The sequence below is a fragment of the Rhopilema esculentum genome, chromosome 20 (assembly GCF_057945365.1).
Source record: "Rhopilema esculentum isolate cy_ngs chromosome 20, ASM5794536v1, whole genome shotgun sequence".
Taxonomy (NCBI): domain Eukaryota; kingdom Metazoa; phylum Cnidaria; class Scyphozoa; order Rhizostomeae; family Rhizostomatidae; genus Rhopilema; species Rhopilema esculentum.
The window spans coordinates 6,589,764-6,607,792 of NC_142834.1; the positions used below are offsets into that span (position 1 = coordinate 6,589,764).

General features: G+C 37.3%; 2 long non-coding RNA genes across 2 annotated transcripts in view; one reads left to right on the plus strand and one right to left on the minus strand.

The window, feature by feature from the left end:
• LOC135692365 (uncharacterized) overlaps positions 1 to 11,429 on the plus strand; it is a 61,234-nt gene extending 49,805 nt beyond the window's left edge. The window contains exon 4 of the long non-coding RNA XR_016145114.1: positions 10,415 to 11,429. This is a non-coding gene — a long non-coding RNA (uncharacterized LOC135692365). The remainder of the gene's footprint in view (positions 1 to 10,414) is intronic.
• Positions 11,430 to 13,146: 1,717 nt separating this feature from the next.
• LOC135694276 (uncharacterized) overlaps positions 13,147 to 18,029 on the minus strand; it is a 30,330-nt gene continuing 25,447 nt past the window's right edge. The window contains exon 3 of the long non-coding RNA XR_016145113.1: positions 13,147 to 15,688. This is a non-coding gene — a long non-coding RNA (uncharacterized LOC135694276). The remainder of the gene's footprint in view (positions 15,689 to 18,029) is intronic.

Here is an 18,029-nt window from a genome sequence, read left to right on the forward strand (position 1 = left end):
TCAATTTTTATTGCTAAGATGCTGTAGAGAGCTTTGTTTTAGACATTCCCTAAAGTCCTTCTCTCTCTATATTTCATTGCCTGTCATTTTTTATTGCTTTGTTGCTGTAGGGAGCAATGCTTTAGAATTTTCCTAAAATCCTTGCCTCTCTTTATTTCATTCCCCATCATTTTTTTTGGTAAGTTGCTGTAGGGGGCTATGTTTTAAATTTTCCCTAAAATACTTCACTCTCTTTATTTCATTGCCTGTCAATCTTTATTGCTTCGTTGCTGTAGGGAGCTATGCTTTAGAATTTCCTTAAAATCCATGGATCTCATTATTTGAGTGACTGTCATTTTTTATTGCTATAATGCTGTAAGGATCTTTGCTTTGGAATTTCCCAAAAATCCTTCGTTCTCTTTATTTCGTTACCTGTCATTTTTTATTGTTTCGTTGCGGTAGGGAGCTATGTTTCAGAATTTCCCTAAAATCCTTCTCTCTCTATATTTCATTACCTGTCATTTTTTATTGCTTCGTTGGTGTAAGGAACTTTGTTTTAGACATTCTCTAAAGTCCTTCTCTCTCTTTATTTTATTGCTTGTCATTTTTTGTTGCTTCGTTGCTGTAGGGAGCTATGCTTCAGAATCTCCCTAAAATCCTTCGTTCTTTTTATTTCATTGCCTGTCATTTTTTATTGTTTCGTTGCTGTAAGGAGCTTTGCTTTAGACTTTTCCTAAAATCCTTGGCTCTCTTTTTTTATTGCCTGTCATTTTTTGGTGCTTCATTGCTGTAGGGAGCTATGCTTCAGAATCTCCCTAAAATCCTTCGTTCTTTTTATTTCATTGCCTGTCATTTTTTATTGTTTCGTCGCTGTAAGGAGCTTTGCTTTAGACTTTTCCTAAAATCCTTGGCTCTCTTTTTTTCTTGCCTGTCATTTTTTGGTGCTTTGTTGCTGTAGGGAGCTATGCTTCAGAATCTCCCTAAAATCCTTCTTTCTTTTTATTTCATTGCCTGTCATTTTTATTGCTTTGTTGCTGTAGGGAGCAATGCTTCAGAATTTTCTTAAAATCCTTCGCTTTCTTCATTTAATTGCCTGTCAATTTTTATTGCTAAGATGCTGTAGAGAGCTTTGTTTTAGACATTCCCTAAAGTCCTTCTCTCTCTATATTTCATTGCCTGTCATTTTTTATTGCTTTGTTGCTGTAGGGAGCAATGCTTTAGAATTTCCCTAAAATCCTTGCCTCTCTTTATTTCATTCCCCATCATTTTTTTTGGTAAGTTGCTGTAGGGGGCTATGTTTTAAATTTTCCCTAAAATACTTCACTCTCTTTATTTCATTGCCTGTCAATCTTTATTGCTTCGTTGCTGTAGGGAGCTATGCTTTAGAATTTCCTTAAAATCCATGGATCTCATTATTTGAGTGACTGTCATTTTTTATTGCTATAATGCTGTAAGGATCTTTGCTTTGGAATTTCCCAAAAATCCTTCGTTCTCTTTATTTCGTTACCTGTCATTTTTTATTGCTTCGTTTCTGTAAGGAGCTTTGCTTTAGACTTTTCCTAAAATCCTTGGCTCTCTTTTTTTTTGCCTGTCATTTTTTGGCGCTTTGTTGCTGTAGGGAGCTATGCTTCAGAATCTCCCTAAAATCCTTCGCTGTCTTTATTTCATTGCCTGTCATTTTTTATTGCTTTGTTGCTGTCGGGAGCAATGCTTTAGAATTTCCCTAAAATCCTTGGCTCTCTTTATTTCATTCCCCATCATTTTTTTTGGTAAGTTGCTGTAGGGGGCTATGTTTTAGATTTTCCCTAAAATACTTCACTCTCTTTATTTCATTGCCTGTCATTTTTAATTGCTTCGTTGCTGTAGGGAGCTATGCTTTAGAATTTCCTTAAAATCCATTGATCTCTTTATTTGAGTGCCTGTCATTTTTTATTGCTATAATGCTGTAAGGATCTTTGCTTTGGAATTTCCCAAAAATCCTTCGTTCTCTTTATTTCGGTACCTGTCATTTTTTATTTTTTCGTTGCTGTAGGGAGCTATGTTTCAGAATTTCCCTAAAATACTTCACTCTCTTTATTTCATTGCCTGTGAATTTTTTTTGCTAAGTTGCTGTAGGGAGCTTGGCTTTGAAATTTCTCAAAAATCCTTGTTTCTCTTATTTTCATTACTTGTCATTTTTTATTGCTAAATTGCTGTAGGGAGCTATGCCTCTGAATTTTCTTAAAATCCTTCACTTTCTTCATTTAATTGCCTTTTGAATTTTTATTGCTAAGATGCTGTAGGGAGCTTTGTTTTAGACATTCCCTAAAGTCCTTCTTTCTCTATATTTCATTGCCTGTCATTTTTTATTGCTTCGTTGGTGTAAGGAATTTTGCTTTAGACTTTTCTTAAATTCCTTGGCTCTCTTTATTTTATTCCCTGTCATTTTTTATTGCTTTGTTGCTGTAGGGAGCTATGCTACAGAATCTCCCTAAAATCCTTCGTTCTTTTTATTTCATTGCCTGTCATTTTTTATTGTTTCGTTGTTGTAAGGATCTTTGCTTTAGACTTTTCCTAAAATCATTGTCTCTCTTCTTTTATTGCCTGTCATTTTTTGGTGCTTCGTTGCAGTAGGGAGCTATGCTTCAGAATCTCCCTAAAATCCTTCGTTCTTTTAATTTCATTGCCTGTCATTTTTATTGCTTCGTTTCTGTAAGGAGCTTTGCTTTAGACTTTTCCTAAAATCCTTGGCTCTCTTCTTTTTATTGCCTGTCATTTTTTGGTGCTTTGTTGCTGTAGGGAGCTATGCTTCAGAATCTCCCTAAAATCCTTCGCTGTCTTTATTTTATTGCCTGTCATTTTCTATTGCTTTGTTGCTGTAGGGAACTATGCTTCAGAATTTTTTTGGAATCCTTCGCTGTCTTTATTTCTTTGCATGTCATTTTTTATTGCTTTGTTGCTGTAGGGAGCTATGCTTCAAAATTTCTTAAAAATCCTTTGTTCTCTTTATTTCATTGCCTGTCATTTATTATTGTATCGTTGCTGTAAGAAGCTATGCCTTAGAATTTTTCTAAAATCCTTCGTTCTCTTTATTTCAATGTCTCTCATTTTTTACTGCATCGTTGCTGTAGGGAGCTATGTTTTAGAGGTTCCCTAAAATCCATTGTTTTCTTTGACTCATTGCCTTTCTTTTTTTAATGCTAAGTTTGCTTGAAAGAGCTATGCTTTAGACATTTCCTAAAATCCTTTGGCCCTCTTTATATCATTGCCTGTCATTTTCTATTGCTTTGTTGCTGTAGGGAGCTATTCTTTAAAATTTCCCTAAAATCCTTCGTTCTCTTTATTTCATTGCCTGTCATTTTTATTGCTTCGTTGCTGTAAGAAGCTACGCTTTAGACTTTTCCTAAAATCCTTGGCCCTCTTTATTTCATTGCCTGTCATTTTCTATTGCTTTGTTGCTGTAGGGAAATATTCTTTAGAATTTTCCTAAAATCCTTCGTTTTCTTTATTTTATTGCCTGTCATTTTTATTGCTTCGTTGCTGTAAAAAGCTCTACTTTAGACTTTTCCTAAAATCCTTGGTTCTCTTCATTTCATTGCTTTTTTTTATAAATAAGTTGCTGTAGGGAGCTATGATTTAGAACTTTCTTAAGATCTTTCACTTTCTTTATTTCTTTGCCCGTCATTTTTTTAATAATTCGTTGCTCAAGGGAGCTTTTCTTCAGACTTTTCCTAAAATCCTTGGTTCTTTTTATTTCATTGCCTGCCATTTTTATGGCTTTTTTGATGTATGGAACTATGCTTGAGGATTTCTCTAAAATCCTTCGTTCTCTTTATTTTATTGCCTGTCATTTTATATTGCTTCGTTGTTGTAAGAAGCTATGCTTTAAATTTTTCCTAAAATCCTTGGCTTTCGTTATTTCCTTGCCTGTCATTTTTATTGCTTCGTTGCTGTAGGGAGCTATGCTTCAGAATTTTTTTTTAAATCCTTCGCTTTCTTTTATTTATTGCCTGTCATTTTTTATTGCTTCGTTGCTGTAGGGAACTTTGCTTTGTGATTTCTCAAAAATCCCCAGTTTTCTTTATTTCATTGCCTGTCATTTTTTATTGCTTCGTTGCTGTAGGTAGCTATGCTTCAAAATCTCCCTAAAATCCTTCACTCTCTTTATTTCATGGCCTGTCTATTTTTATTGCTTCATTGCTGTAGGTAGCTATGCTTCAGAATTTTTTTTTAAATCCTTCGCTTTCTTTTATTTATTGCCTGTCATTTTTTATTGCTTCGTTGCTGTAGGGAGCTTTGCTTTGTGATTTCTCAAAAATCCCCAGTTTTCTTTATTTCATTTCTTGTCATTTTTTATTGCTAAGTTGCTGTAGGAAGCTATTCTTCAAAATTGACCTAAAATCCTTCGCTCTCTTAATTTCATTGCCTCTCTATTTTTAATACTTAGTTGTTGTAAGGAGCTTTGCTTTGGAATTTCCCAAAAAACCTTCGTTCTCTTTATTTCTTCACCTGTCATTTTTTATTGTTTCGTTGCTGTACTGAGTTTTGCTTGAGAATTTTCATAAAATTCTTCGTTCCTTTTATTTCATTGCCTGTCTATTTGTTATTGCCTCGTTACTATAAGGAGGTTTCCTTTAGACTTTTCTAAAAATCCTTGGCTCACTTTATTTTGTTGCCTGTCATTTTTTAGAATTTCGTTATCCCATACTGCTAAAGTCGATGACTCTCCATCGTGTCTCTTTTGAGATTTGAAACAAGCTTTATTGTCCTTGTTTCTTACACTCTTGGTAGGAAATCTTTATAAAAATGGGCAAAGTCACATCATTTTTTATTATTTGAATTTCATCTTAGCATGCAATTGACTATAAAAACTTCTAGAAGGGACTGTCGTTATACTCAAACTAAGAAAGGAGCTTTTTATCTTTTTTGTCAACCTACATTGATAGTATTAATTGTTCACAAAGAGTATTACTATGCCCACACAATTCAAATAAACGTAGAATGTTACTGAGGAAATCAAGAGCTAGAGCTATAGGAACAGCATAAACGACGAGAAGCAATCCAATACAAATGAGTGTAATACGATAAACTAAAATTTTACAATAAATTATAATTTGCTAGAACTTATGTAATTAATTGTCTTTCTTGACACGTAAGGAAAAGAAATTTGTCTTTTGAAGTCAGCAACTTAAATAGCTTGCATTATTTCATACCATACAGAGGACGGATCATTGTACAATGAAACTCATCTGCAATGTGGTTACTACATATATTTGACAGAAAGCATTGACAGATTCGTGTCCAAACTTATGGAAACCATTAAAGTAATACTAGAAACATTAAAAAGCCACATACATATTCATTATTTAAAGGACCTTAAAGTTTGAAAACACTTGCGCCTTGTTTTAGATTTAAACTGAATTTGAACTTAGCTCACATTAGTTACAAATAGAAACTAAAAGATTTGGAAAAAGACCAAACCCTAGAAACGAAGACACTGTGCGATTGCAATCTTGTTTCCCTGCCAGTCCGTCAGTGGATGTAAACTAACAATCTTTTGGTGGTACAAAAATGGATTTTCAAAACGCAAACGTTTGTTTATACTAAAGCTTTTAATTTGACACTTATTAGAGTTTAAAACGTCAGAACATAGATCGAAAACTCTGCGCTAGGAAATATATACACCCAATTGTGGATCGAAATAGGCCAATCAGAAACGCGAGCACATGTCTGTTAAGGTTGCCCAATCAGTGCCACTTCCCTATTGAGAATGTTACCAATGGAGTCCTGAGGTAAAAATGAACTCCTTTTGTCTACACAATAACGGTTTTTCGTGCTTATGTACACTTAGTGAGCAAAAGTATTGCACAGGCTGAAACAGAAATGGCAGCACCGCAGCAAAATATTTTATCGAGCCAAAATTCAAGTGGCCATAGCAAGTTTCATAAAAGCTAAAAGATGACTTTTAAACTGGAATATATTGGAAAATTTATCAAGTTTTGATGGTGAAAATAGTAAATGTAAGAAAACTACTTATTTAGCTAGCTAATGCGTTTACAAAGCAAGCAGGTGCATTTATGTAGCTAGCTCACGCGTTTACAGGACGAAATGGGGCGTTTATTTAACTAGCTAATGCGTTTACAAAGCAAGCAGGTGCATTTATGTAGATAGCTCATGCGTTTACAGGACGAAATGGGGCGTTTATTTAGCTAGCTAATGCGTTTACAAAGCAAGCAGGTGCATTTATGTAGCTAGCTCATGCGTTTACAGGACGAAATGGGGCGTTTATTTAGCTAGCTAATGCGTTTAAAAAGCAAGCAGGTGCATTTATGTAGCTAGCTCATGCGTTTACAGGACGAAATGGGGCGTTTATTTAGCAAGCTAATGCGTTTACAGAGCAAACAGGTGCGTTTATGTAGCTAGCTCATGCGTTTACAGGACGAAATGGGGCGTTTATTTAGCTAGCTAATGCGTTTACAAAGGAAGCAGGTGCATTTATGTAGATAGCTCATGCGTTCACAGGACGAAATGGGGCGTTTATTTAGCTAGCTAAAGCGTTTACAGAGCAAGCAGGTGCGTTTATGTAGCTAGCTCATGCGTTTACAAAGCAAGCAAGTGCGTTTATGTAGCTAGCTCATGCGTTTACAGGACGAAATGGGGCGTTTATTTAGCTAGCTCATGCGTTTACAAAGCAAGCAAGTGCGTTTATGTAGCTAGCTCATGCGTTTACAGGACGAAATGGGGCGTTTATTTAGCTAGCTCGTGCGTTTACAAAGCAAGCAAGTGCGTTTATGTAGCTAGCTCATGCGTTTACAGGACGAAATGGGGCGTTTATTTAGCTAGCTAATGCGTTTACAGAGCAAGCAGGTGCGTTTATGTAGCTAGCTCATGCGTTTACAGCGAAATGGGGCGTTTATTTAGCTAGCTAATGCGTTTACAAAGCAAGCAGGTGCATTTATGTAGCTAGCTCATGCGTTTACAGGACGAAATGGGGCGTTTATTTAACTAGCTAATGCGTTTACAAAGCAAGCAGGTGCATTTATGTAGCTAGCTCATGCGTTTACAGGACGAAATGGGGCGTTTATTTAGCTAGCTAATACGTTTACAAAGCAAGCAGGTGCATTTATGTAGCTAGCTAATGCGTTTACAGGACGAAATGGGGCGTTTATTTAGCTAGCTAATGCGTTTACAAGGCAAGCAGGTGCGTTTATGTAGAAAGCTAATGCGTTTACAGGACGAAATGGGGCGTTTATTTAGCTAGCTAATACGTTTACAAAGCAAGCAGGTGCGTTTATGTAGCTAGCTAATGCGTTTACAGGACGAAATGGGGCGTTTATTTAGCTAGCTAATACGTTTACAAAGCAAGCAGGTGCGTTTATGTAGCCAGCTCATGCGTTTACAGGACGAAATGGGGCGTTTATTTAGCTAGCTAATACGTTTACAAAGCAAGCAGGTGCGTTTATGGTTTATGTAGCTAGCTAATGCGTTTACGGGACGAAATGGGGCGTTTATTTAGCTAGCTAATACGTTTACAAAGCAAGCAGGTGCGTTTATGTAGCTAGCTAATGCGTTTACGGGACGAAATGGGGCGTTTATTTAGCTAGCTGATACGTTTACAAAGCAAACAGGTGCGTTTATGGTTTATGTAGCTAGCTAATGCGTTTACGGGACGAAATGGGGCGTTTATTTAGCTAGCTAATACGTTTACAAAGCAAGCAGGTGCGTTTATGTAGCTAGCTAATGCGTTTACGGGACGAAATGGGGCGTTTATTTAGCTAGCTGATACGTTTACAAAGCAAGCAGGTGCGTTCATGTAGCTAGCTAATGCGTTTACAGGACGGAATGGGGCGTTTATTTAGCTAGCTAATGCGTTTACAAAGGAAGCAGGTGCGTTTATGTAGCTAGCTATTGCGTTTACAGGACGAAATGGGGCGTTTATTTAGCTAGCTAATGCGTTTACAAAGCAAGCAGGTGCGTTTATGTAGCTAGCTAATGCGTTTACAGGACGAAATGGGGCGTTTATTTAGCTAGCTAATGCGTTTACAAAGCAAGCAGGTGCGTTTATGTAGCTAGCTATTGCGTTTACAGGACGAAATGGGGCGTTTATTTAGCTAGCTAATGCGTTTACAAAGCAAGCAGGTGCGTTTATGTAGCTAGCTAATGCGTTTACAGGACGAAATGGGGCGTTTATTTAGCTAGCTAATGCGTTTACAAAGGAAGCAGGTGCGTTTATGTAGCTAGCTATTGCGTTTACAGGACGAAATGGGGCGTTTATTTAGCTAGCTAATGCGTTTACAAAGCAAGCAGGTGCGTTTATGTAGCTAGCTAATGCGTTTACAGGACGAAATGGGGCGTTTATTTAGCTAGCTAATACGTTTAGAAAGCAAGCAGGTGCATTTATGTTGCTAGCTCATGCGTTTTCAGGACGAAATGGGGCGTTTATTTAGCTAGCTAATGCGTTTACAAGGCAAGCAGGTGCGTTTATGTAGCTAGCTAACGCGTTTACAGGACGAAATGGGGTGTTTATTTAGTTAGCTTATGCGTTTACAAAGGAAGCAGGTGCGTTTATGTAGCTAGCTATTGCGTTTACAGGACGAAATGGGGCGTTTATTTAGCTAGCTAATGCGTTTACAAAGCAAGCAGGTGCGTTTATGTAGCTAGCTAATGCGTTTATAGGTGCGTCTATTTAGCCATCCTGGGCCATCTTGGGTATTAATTCGAAGATTCTATATTGAATATTGATTATTTCCTATTCATTTTCCTTTTCCCTTTTCCATAGGGCTGATTTCATTCAATATTTCATGCTGTTTTTGAGGATTAAAATTTCAGAAAATTATGTTTTTGTATAGCACATAAACATTTTATCCTACCCTCAGTAAATTATGCTGTATTTTTGCTTGTTTTTTACAACGTATTATTATCAGCATTTTTTATAAAGAGATAAATTTGCACCTTGGCAGTATCCAGGACGGCGTGCAATCTCCTTAAACCCCAAAAGGATGACATTTCCGCCTTTCTCTGTTCACGTAGGAAAAAAAACCAAAACCTTTGGTATCAAATGGATGCAAGAAATGCATGTTTTTTTGTCACCATAATATAAGCCTTTCTGGGTGGGTTATTAAACGCTCCTAGAGAATATTCCATATTCTCAAGCATGCCCCCTTTTGCGTAATAAGAAAAGCACCCCTTAACGCGATATTTTTATCTTGAAACTTCAAATATTTATTTGTTCCATTTCACTGAAACTGCTCCCTGCTGAACACCTTCAAACAAAGGTATATCCACAGAATAATGGGGTCGGGAGATTGCGCAAGAACGCAACAAAATTGATGCCTCTGGGGTATACAGATACAACTTGAATGCCGTACAAGTCATTGATAAATTATTATCTCAACCGAGGGACAAATCACTCTAAGAAAATCTCGTACACCTTTTGTGAAAATCCTATTTTTTATCTGAAAATCTCTAGAAATCCTTTTGTTTTAGGCAAAATCTCGTACGCTATTTGCAAGAGTGAATCGCCCCTCGATCTCAGGCATCAGCAAACTGTTGTACAAGCAGGAAATCGCAACTTGACACTAATGATGATTTTTTGCAAAATTATCAATGATCAAGGTCAAATAATTATAAATACAACCAATGAAAATGATCAAATGACAATGGCTAATATCAAGACTGCACAGAAAACCGAAAACAACGTTTTGGATCGAAAATCACTAGAGAGGCGAAACCAAATAGGCAATCACGCGCCAATACTCCTTTTATTTTAGGTCATTTTCGATCCACCAAAGTGCTCAATTCCCGACACAGTTTTCAAATGCTACATCAAAACTTATGCATCAAATAAACCTTTAATAACAGAAAGACCATTGAGATATCATTAGAAAGACTTTCAAACGACTTCTAAGCTCTTTATTGAAGTTGCCAACTTTGCTTATGAATAGCTTTGACTGAGTTTGCGAACTTCTTTTTGCTAACGAAACAAAAAAGCGAGCAGTCTCTGCAAGTCTCGCTGTTTAAAACAAACTATGATCTTTTTAACATCAAATTAAGGAAGAAGTTCAATAAAATTAAATATTCAGGAAGGTTGAATATTTAATGGAAGAAGTATGTGTTTAAAGGGTCGCCTTTGAAGGGGATTCAGCTGCCGTAACCTAAATTCGTAAGAGGATTTCCTTCTTCAAAAACAAATTCCTTCGTGGGCAGATTTGTATGTGAACCAATCTCTTTTTATGGCTGAAAATTTTCCAGGATTGATTCTGTTTTGCTCCTCTTAGAAGTGTCTTCGTTAAATCTCAGCAATGGAATGCCGTAAGGGGCAAGCATCTCAAAGAAACCAGCAGCACAGTCACTCTTTGTAACCATGTACGACGTCAGTCGTCACCTCTCTGTGTATCTGTCAATTAAAAAAGATAAGACATTTCAGCCAAAAGTGACATTTTCATCAAATTTTTAGGTGAATGCCGCAGACACCCAGTGGACGCCGCAACAGAAGATGATGTCGATGCATCAGTAGCAAAGAGGCAAACGCAAGTGAAGAAAAGGTTTAGGGAATGAACCAAATCTCCACATAGAAACCCAATACAGACACTTTTTCCTAGTTTGTTTATCGTTTTAAATTTTAAAGATTTTCTATGCATAGAAACGTGTTGCCGGAAATTTCTTTCCCCATGTCGTGTAAACTTGATTTCTCACATTCGCCTTTGTAAAGGCCCTTGCCCTTGAAGCTTTTGTGCCGCCTAAACGCCGAAGATTACGTAGGGTTAGGGTAACTCTGAATAGAAAGCTGCTGTTTGGAGTCATCTATTGTCGGAAAATATGTAAAGGAGTCCCTAAGTTAACGATAAACAACCACTTCGATCGCGTGAATCATAGGTCAATGCAGAATTGAGCCCCTTTCCTACCCCAGCCCTGAATCCTTAGTAAATGTATAATCTGAAACTACTTAGCAACTTGCCCTCTCAGACTCTCCGATACACTCCTTTTCGAGCGGTGTTCAAATGCCCATCTACGTCGAGAGCATTCCCCATCATTGTTACATTGTTTATGTTCTCCTTTTAGGTTCGGCCTTGTCAATTGCCACCCTCAACAAATTAAGAGAGTATTTTGAGATGAAGCTTTAGAAATTGTCTATTGAATTTCTTTTGTTTGAAGTGAGAATCTTTTGAATCGTTGGTTTTTAGGAAAGATAATTTTTACTCGCTCATCCAAAAGGTTAAAGTAAACGTCCTTTTGTGGAATGGTAGCATGGATTGAGATAAATATTGCTTATTTTCTGTGTATTTTTCCTGTTTTGCGTTTAAAAGATATTTGATATTCCAGCCGGCCCGGCCCTCACCTCTTAGTGTTTTCACAAAGAGAGGCTTTTGTCTGAAATTGAATGGCCAGTGTTTCAGCTAGAAGTTGCATTATTGGCGAAACCATAAACAGTATCAAATTTTAGTTTCCACCATTAGGTGCGGGAGGTTGCGGCCGTCCTTGTGGTATTTCGTTTTGTCGAATAGGACCGATTTAAGCAAGGTTATTTGACTTTTTCTTGGCTGAGAGCAAGGGGGATTCAGGTTTACATAAAGGCGTTCAGAAAAAACAATAGGCTTGTGATTCCCCGAGTTTCTGAAGACTTGGGTTTTTAACGATTTACACAAAAAGTATCACAGTTACAAGTTTTTTAGTGCATTCATGAGATGGGCCGTTTGATGCTCGATTTTTTGAGCTATTTCCCGTAATTTTGGGACCTGTTTATGCTGAGTTATTGAGGATTTAGTGATTAAAACACGCAAAAAACGGTTTTTTGCAGTTTAAAAATCGAAAACAGCCGATAAAAATTCTGCGAGGGGTTCAAAATATCGCTGATTTTTTGCTCGATTTTTTGAGCTATTGCTTGTCTTGTTTGAAGCTTGCGTTACTGAATTAACTCGATTTTTCCGAAAAGTGCACTTTTCAAATTTTCTCAAATTTGCATCGCAGCGACCGATCAAGCTCAAACCGGTAACTGCGGCGGCGGTCAAAACTTTTTCTTTAAAAATGGTGTTTTATTGGAATTTAAAAACAGGAAAAGCCTGTGAACGGGTAAAAGAGCTTCCTTGATTCGATTTAAGTGCATTTAAAGTTGCATTTCATGACTTTTTAAAGTTTCGATACATTTGCCCAATGCTGCTAGCCGCCCGTCGCCCGATCGGCTTGTTCGGTCAAAAAACTCTCAAAACCGTCTGATTTTCACAGCTCTTTGGGAATTTCCATTTCTTTTGTTCTAATCATTAAATCCTCAATAACTCGGCAAAGACAGGTCCTAAAATTACGGGAAACGGCTCACAAAATCGAGCATCAAACGGTCCATCTCATGGATGCACTCAAAAACTTGTAACTGTGATACTTTTTGTGTAAATCGCTAAAAACCCAAGTCTTTAGAAACAGGGGAATCACAAGCCTTTTGATTTTTCTGAACGCCTTTATGTAAACCTGAACCCCCCTTGCTCTCAGCCAAGAAAAAGTCGAATAACTTTGCAAAAATCGGTCCCATTCGACAAAAGGAAACGAAAAACGGTGTTTAATTGGAATTTAAAAACAGGAAAAGTCTGTGAACGGTGAAAAGAGCTTCCTGGATTCGATTTAAATGCATTTAAAATTGCATTTCATGATTTTTTAAAGTTTCGATACATTTGCCCAATGTTGCTAGCCGCCCGTCGCCCGATCGGATTGTTCGGTCAAGAAACTCTCAAAACTGTCTGATTTTCACAGTTCTTTGGGAATTTCCATTTCTTTTGTTCTAATCATTAGATCCTCAATAACTCGGCAAAGACAGGTCCTAAAATTACGGGAAACGGCTCAAAAAATCGAGCATCAAACGGTCCATCTCATGGATGCGCTCAAAAACTTGTAACTGTGATACTTTTTGTGTAAATCGCTAAAAACCCAAGTCTTTAGGAACTCGGGGAATCACAAGCCTTTTGATTTTTCTGAACGCCTTTATGTAAACCTGAATTCCCCTTGCTCTCAGCCAAGAAAAAGTTGAATAACTTTGCAAAAATCGGTCCCATTCGACAAAAGGAAACGAAAAGCGGTGTTTAATTGGGGCAAATGTATCGAAACTTTCAAAAATCATGAAATGCAACTTTAAATGCATTTAAATCGAATCAAGGAAGCTCTTTTACCCGTTCACAGACTTTTCCTGTTTTTAAGTTCCAATTAAACACCGTTTTTCAAGAAAAAGTTTGACCGCCGCCGCAGTTACCGGTTTGAGCTTGATCGGTCGCTGCGATGCAAATTTGAGAAAATTTGAAAAGTGCACTTTTCGGAAAAATCGAGTTAATTCAGTAACGCAAGCTTCAAACAAGACAAGCAATAGCTCAAAAAATCGAGCAAAAAATCAGCGATATTTTGAACCCCTCGCAGAATTTTTATCGGCTGTTTTCGATTTTTAAACTGCAAAAAACCGTTTTTTGCGTGTTTTAATCACTAAATCCTCAATAACTCAGCATAAACAGGTCCCAAAATTACGGGAAATAGCTCAAAAAATCGAGCATCGAACGGCCCATCTCATGAATGCACTAAAAAACTTGTAACTGTGATACTTTTTGTGTAAATCGCTAAAAACCCAAGTCTTCAGAAACTCGGGGAATCATAAGCCTATTGTTTTTTCTGAACGCCTTTATGTAAACCTGAATCCCCCTTGCTCTCAGCCAACAAAAAGTCAAATAACTTTGCTTAAATCGGTCCTATTCGACAAAACGAAATACCACAAGGACGGCCGCAACCTCCCGCACCTAATGGTGGAAACTAAAATTTGATACTGTTTATGGTTTCGCCAATAATGCAACTTCTAGCTGAAACACTGGCCATTCAATTTCAGACAAAAGCCTCTCTTTGTGAAAACACTAAGAGGTGAGGGCCGGGCCGGCTGGAATATCAAATATCTTTTAAACGCAAAACAGGAAAAATACACAGAAAATAAGCAATATTTATCTCAATCCATGCTACCATTCCACAAAAGGACGTTTACTTTAACCTTTTGGATGAGCGAGTATCAATTATCTTTCCTAAAAACCAACAATTCAAAAGATTCTCACTTCAAACAAAAGAAATTCAATAGACAATTTCTAAAGCTTCATCTCAAAATACTCTCTTAATTTGTTTAAGGTTGCAATCGACAAGGCCGAACCTAAAAGGAGAACATAAACAATGTATCAATGATGGGGAATGCTCCCGATGGAGATGGGCATCTTTTCGCTGTAGTTAGACGACACTTGTCGTTCACTGTTTAAAAAGGAGAGTTTGAGAGGGCAATAAGGGTGCTAAGTAGCTTCAGAATATACATTTACTAAGGATGCAGGGTTGTAAGTAGGAAAGGGGTTCAATATTACCAGGGGCGTCGCGACTGGGGGGTGTCACACCTCCTCAATAGCATCTGGATAGGAAATTTCAGGTAAAGTCCGCCCAGTGGAAGCAACGCTTTAGGAATTTCAGAGACCGTCATGCTTAAGATCAATAAAGGATTAAGCAAAGGTAGTTGCTTCTTTGGTTAAATATGATTTTTCTTGATATGAAGGAAGGTAAACAAACTAATGATTTGAAGATTTGAAGATTTCTTGTTGGCACAAAATTTAATAATCCATGCCCTCTTTAGGTAAAATTGTGCCATGTGTTCATTTCCCCTAAAGTTTCTCGGTAGAAGCGTCAACTGCAATTCATAATGAGCTCCAGGTTTTTTTGTAACATTCAAAAGGCATGCTAGGTTGGAAAGAGGGATCTAAATTGACAACCAGTTCTGCTTGTTACCTGGCTTCAGAGGTAACTGACAACATGGAATTTTTCAAACCACGGGGAAATTTTGCCAGTTGTTTTTATCTGCAGCTCAATTTGTTTGTAAAAATAAAAGAATTTTTAATAGGATTAATAGGATTGCTTTAGTAAAATTTGGTAAAAAAAATGTATTTTCCAGGGAACTGGAAGCATCAAAATTCGAAAATTTTCTAGTCCCTCGGCGGCAACCATGGTGCGGGCTCGGGTAGGTATATCCTTGCCCGTCCCGATATACAGATTTGACAAAACCATTATTAAAGTCTGTTATAATCATATAAAATTGAAAATTGCAAATTATATGCCACACCGTTAGATTGACAAAAAGTATTGCAGAGGTTTGCTTCAGCATGTTAAGAATTTCAGGTAATTGTTTAATAATCAGGTAAATTTGTTGTCCACACCTCCAAGCAAGGCTTGCCTCGCGATTGCCCTGGATATTGCATTGACCTATGTTCCACGCGATCGAAGAGGGTGTGTTTATGGTTAACTTAGAGACTTCTTTGTACATTTCCCGACAATAGATGGCTCCAAATTGCAGCTTTCCGTTCAGAGTTACCCTACTTAATTTTGGGCAGTTAGGCCGAACAATTTCGGTAGTTAGGCGGTACATAAGCGGCACATTAAGGGCGAGGGGGGCATTCCATTCGGGAGCTAAAGGCGACTGGACAAGTTATAAAGAGATGTTACAAGGCCGAGCGTGAGAAATCAAGTTTACATGCCATACGGAATAGAATTTTCTGCAACGTTCTTGTGGCTGCAAAATCTTTAAACGATTACAAACAAGGAAAGTGTCTGTATTTGATTTCTGTATAGAGACTTGGTTCATGTGGTAAACCTTTCCTTCATGTGCGTTTGCCTCTTTGCTACTGATGCATCGACATCATCTTTTATTGCGGTGTCCACTGGGTGTCTGCGACAACGAACATTTCTCCTAGAAAATTTAATGAAAATGTAACTTTTAGCTGAAATGTCTTATTCCTTAAAATTAAAAGCTACACAGAAAGGTGCCGTCGTACATGGTTCTAAAGGGTGACTGTGTTGTTGGTTTTTTTGAGGTGCTTGCCCCTTACAGCATTCCATTGCTTCACAAGAAGGAAGTCCTTTTACGAAACCTAGGTTCAAGGCGGCTGAGTCCCCTTCAAAGGCGCCCCTCCAAGCACAAAGTTCTTCCATTGAATATTCGAAGCGCTTTAGAACAAATTTCAAGCATTTTTTGTTCTTAATTTGATGTTATGAAGACCATGGTTTGTTTTAAACAGCGGGGCTTGCAGAGACTGCTTGCTTTTTGTGTCTTAAGCAAAACTAAGTTCGAAAACCTTAGTAAAAGCTTTTCGCGATCAAAATTGGCAACTTCAATAAAAAGCTTAGAAGTCATTTGGAAGTTTTTCTAGTGATATCTCAATGGTCTTTTTGCGATGAAAGGGTTATTTGATGCATCAGTTTTGATGTAGCATTTGAAAACTGTGTCAGGAATTGAGCACTTTGGTGGATCGAAAATGACCTAAAAGGAGTATTGGCGCGTGATTGGCTATTTGGTTGTGCGGTATTCAAGTTGTATCTGTTGTATACCTCAGAGGCATCAATTTTGTAGCGTTCTCGCGCAATCTCCCGACCCCATTGTCCTGTGGATACACCTTTGTTTGAAGGTGGTCAGCAGGGAGCAGCCTCAGTGAAATGGATTACATAAATATTTGGAGTTTCAAGATAAACATATCACGTTAAGGGGTGCTTTTCCTATTACACAAAAGGGGACATGGAAGAGGAAAGGGCTATTCGCCGAAAAAAAAAGCAACTCGCAGCCTTGAGAAAATGGAAAATTTCTAGGAACGTTTAATAACCCACCCAGAAAGACTATATTATGATGACAAAAATACATGCATTTCCTTATAAAAAAAGGTTGATAAAAATAAACTGTAAAAATTTGTAATAAAAAATACAGCATAATTTACTAAAGGTAAAAGAAACTGTCAATGTGCAATACAAAAATATTTTTAACTGAAGGTTGACATCAGCATAAAAATTGAATGAAATCATGAAAACTTTGGATTAATACCCTGCAAAAATATATTTTTAGTCAACTGCCTATTGCATTTTCGTCATCTGAGGGTATCAAGGCTGCTAAAGAGATGCTAAAGAGAAAGAATTTAGAGAAACTCTGAAGCAAATATTCCTGATGCAACATAGCAATAAAAATTTACAGACAGTTAAAAAAAGAGAACGAAGGATTTTAGAGAAACTCTAGAGCAAAGCTCCCTACAGCAACGTAGAATGAAAAATTGACAGGCAGTTAAATAAAGAGAAAAAAGGATTTAAGAGAAACTCTAAAGCAAAGCTCCCTACAGCAACGTAGCATGAAAAATTGGCAGGCAGTAAAATAAAGAGAACGAAGGATTTTAGAGAAACTCTAAAGGAAAGCTCCTTCTAGGAGCATAGCAAAAAAAAATTAACAGGCAGTAAAATAAAGAGAAAGAAGGATTTTAGAGAAACTCTAAAGCAAAGCATCCTACAGCAACGTAGCAACAAAAATTGACAGGCAGTAAAATAAAGAGAAAGAGGGATTTTAGAGAAACTCTAAAGCAAAGCTCCCTACAGCAACGTAGCATGAAAAATTGGCAGGCAGTGAAATAAAGAGAACGAAGGATTTTAGAGAAACTCTAAAGCAAAGCTCCCTACAGCAACGTAGCATGAAAAATTGGCAGGCAGTAATATAAAGAGAACGAAGGATTTTAGAGAAACTCTAAAGCAAAGCTCCCTACAGCAACGTAGCATGAAAAATTGGCAGGCAGTAAAATAAAGAGAACGAAGGATTTTAGAGAAACTCTAAAGGAAAGCTCCTTCTAGGAGCATAGCAAAAAAAATAAACAGGCAGTAAAATAAAGAGAAAAAAGGATTTTAGAGAAACTCTAAAGCAAAGCTCCCTACAGCAACGTAGCATGAAAAATTGGCAGGCAGTAAAATAAAGAGAACGAAGGATTTTAGAGAAACTCTAAAGGAAAGCTCCTTCTAGGAGCATAGCAAAAAAAATTAACAGGCAGTAAAATAAAGAGAAAAAAGGATTTTAGAGAAACTCTAAAGCAAAGCATCCTACAGCAACGAAGCAACAAAAATTGACAGGCAGTTAAATAAAGAGAAAAAAGGATTTTAGAGAAACTCTAAAGGAAAGCTCCTTCTAGGAGCATAGCAAAAAAATTAACAGGCAGTAAAATAAAGAAAAAGAAGGATTTTAGAGAAACTCTAAAGCAAAGCATCCTACAGCAACGTAGCAACAAAAA